At 42.2% G+C, this 3,289-nt stretch overlaps 1 non-coding gene across 1 annotated transcript; it reads right to left on the bottom strand.

Annotated features, from left to right (window-relative positions):
• Positions 1-252: 252 nt before the first annotated feature.
• On the bottom strand, positions 253-359 carry LOC141616423 (small nucleolar RNA R71). The gene has a single exon (XR_012530772.1). It is a non-coding gene; the product is annotated as a small nucleolar RNA R71 (small nucleolar RNA).
• Between the last annotated feature and the right edge of the window lie 2,930 nt (positions 360-3,289).

Genomic DNA, 3,289 nt, shown 5'->3' with positions numbered 1-3,289 from the left:
AGGAGCCAATTCGGGGAAATGCCTAGTGAGGACCCTCATTCTCATATGGAAACCTTTTGCGATTATTGTGAAGCTATCTCTCAAACGGGCGTGACTCAAGACCAAATAAGATGGGTCTTATTTCCTTTTTCGTTAATCGGCACCGCAAAGCAATGGTTGAAGGGCCTTGATAAGGCCACCCTTGGAATAGATTCTTGGAAGAAGCTAGCTCTAGCTTTCTACAAAAATTCTACCCACCAGGAAAAGACCAATATGCTAAGAGCTCAAATTACGGGTTTTAAGCAAAGGGATGAAGAATCTTTGTATGAAGCTTGGGAGCGGTTCAAAGGTATTTGTCGCTCATGTCCTCACCATGGACTTAGCGAATGGTTTTTAGTGCAACAATTTTGGAATGGTTTATATGAAGATTCAAGGAACATTCTCAATATGGGATCAAATGGAATGTTCACCGAAGTTGATGACAATCAAACATGGAACAAGATTGAGGAAATGGCGGTCCATAATTCACAATATAGTAGGCCTCGCAAGGCTACTAGAGGAGGAAAGTATGAAGTGGACACCGTTACTCAATTGGGTGCTCAACTTAGTGCTCACATTGACACAATCAACTTGAAGTTTGAACAAGTTATGGCTAGACTTGAGGAAAACTCAAAATCATCGAAGCATCATGTCAATGCCATGACGGCATCCTCATCAATCCCAAGCGGGATATGTGAGAATTGTGGAACCTTGGGTCATGACTCAAGTGAATGTAGGGGAACAACCGAACAAGTTAATGCTTTCCAAGCTTACAAAAGTGGTACCCCTTATTCAAATTTTTACAATGAAAACACCAAGTTCCATCCAAATCTCTCATACAAAAGCCAAAATGTTCAAAACCCTCAAACAACATACACTCCACCACCCATGAGAAATCAAAATCAAAGACCCTTTCACAATCAAAACCAAGGCTACCAAAATCAAAATCCATACAATCACCAAAATGACCAAGGTTTTGATGTCCAAAAAGCGGTCCTCCAAATGCAAAAGAATCAACAAGAATTTTTCACTCAAATGCAAAAAGATAGCCAAGCAAAAGACACCACCATCAACAACATTCTAGCTCACACCAAGATGTTGGAAACACAATTGACTCAACTAGCATCTTCAAGCTCACAAAGACAAAAGGGGCAATTACCACCTCAAAGTAATCCCCCCTAGACATGAAACGGTTAGTGCCATTCACTTGAGAAGTGGTACAAGATATGAGGCACCAAAGGAGCAAGTTGAGGATGAAGTTGTGAGAGCTAGTGAGAATGAAGTTGTGGTGCAAAGCCCCAAAGAAGGGGAATCATCAAAAGAAGAAAGTTCAAAGAAAAATGAAGACAAAGCCAAAGAGAAGGAGCCCATTGTGATTAGACTTCCTTTTCCAAGTCGTCAAGCCAAGCCCAAATTTGATGATCAACTTGGAAAGTTCATGGAAATTGTGAAGAACTTAGAAGTCTCAATTCCTTTCACGGAATTAATCAATCACGTTCCGGCCTATGCAAAGTACATGAAAGATATCCTCACAAAGAAGAAGTCGATCCGGAAACTTGAAACTATCGCCTTCACTAAGGTGAGTAGTGCAATACTTCAAGGGAGTTCACCTCCAAAGTTAAAGGATCCGGGAAGCTTCTCAATACCGTGTACCATTGGCGACACAACGATCAACAAAGCCTTATGTGATCTAGGGGCTAGTGTGAGTGTCATGCCGTACTCGGTAAGTAAAAGGTTGGGAATGGGAGAGCTTAAATACACCAATATCACTCTTCAAATGGCCGATAGATCGACGAAGACACCATTAGGGATATGGGAAGATGTCCCCGTGCGAATTGGGAAGTTTTTCATCCCGGTAGACTTTGTCATTGTTGATATGGAGGAAGATTCTAACATTCCAATCATCTTAGGAAGACCTTTCCTACACACCGCGGGTGCGGTGATTGATGTGAAACATGGAGAGCTCACTCTAGAAGTGGGAGATGAAAGCATAACTTTTAATCTTGACAAAACCATGAGAGCTCCTCGTTTGCATGAGCCATGTTTTATGATTGATCATTATATAGGAAAGATGAAAGGAAGAAATCGGAACTCCAATGGAGGAAGAAAGTTGAAGGTGCTCCATTCAAAGAGCAAGTGAATTGTGACAAGGAGAGCTTGCAAAGCTCATCAAAATCAACCAAGGAAGAAGATGATGGCCTCATTGGCCAAGAGAAGAAATTGGGAGAGTTGTCTCCATCTAAGCAACAGATTTTCAATGATCAACTCAATGAAGTTTGTGGTCTTTGGGACGACGAATTTGAAGGGATCTTTAATCCCTACATTGGGCATGCCATCGATCATGATCAACAACAAGGGCCACGGTCTATTGAGGACCTCTACCATAACAATGAACAAGCTTTTGATTACTTCTTCAAGGTGTTGAGCAACATCAACAACACCTTGAACATGCCCCCTTGACATCTCATCAAGAATGAGAGTTTGGTGGAGTCCTCCTAAACCACCATTTGTAAATATTTCTAACTCCCTAACTTACTTTTCAATTTTTGTATTGCATTTTTGTCATTTTTGGATTTATTTTTACTTTGATCAAAATAATTGTCATGTAAGAGAGAAGTGAGGGAGGGACTAATGATTTTAATTGATGTGTAGTGCTTTACCTTAGTGTGGGGATGGCAATTGCCTAGGCTATTCATGCCTTAGTAGTGCCCCCACAATGAAGAACGCAAGATTTGAAAGAAAGAAAGAAAGAATGATAAGGGAATGCGTTGGTGCACGGATGGAATCAACGTGTACACAAGGACCAATCCGAGCGGATTCGAGAATCCGCCCGTCTGAAGAAGATCCAGCGCGTCCTGAGAAGACGCCCGTCTTGGTCTTTGAAATTGCAAATTTTCTTGGTGTCAAAGAATCCGAGCGGATTTCTGGAAAGACGCCCGTCTCGCAGAATCCGTCCGTCTTTTGAAGAAGACGCCCGTCTTGCAGCTAAAGAAAAACAAAGAAAAATCTCTGGACAAGAATCCGTCCGTCCTGCACGAAATCCGCCCGTCCCATCTCAGAAGAATCCGAGCGGATTCCCCAGAATCCGCCCGTCTCTAGGCGGGATTTTGAAAATTTTGAAGTCAGAGAATCCGCACGGATTGCGCCCAATCCGCACGGATTGTCCCTGCGTCCTAAAATTGTCGAGTTCTTTAAATACCCATCCCACCTTCATTCATTCATTCATTCATTCATAAACACTACCCATAACATCAAAACCCTCATCCTCTCC

The sequence above is a fragment of the Silene latifolia genome, chromosome 11, assembly GCF_048544455.1.
Source record: "Silene latifolia isolate original U9 population chromosome 11, ASM4854445v1, whole genome shotgun sequence".
Lineage (NCBI taxonomy): Eukaryota > Viridiplantae > Streptophyta > Magnoliopsida > Caryophyllales > Caryophyllaceae > Silene > Silene latifolia.
The sequence above is the reverse complement of the archived record's forward strand: the minus strand, read 5'-3'. Positions and strand labels throughout refer to the sequence as shown.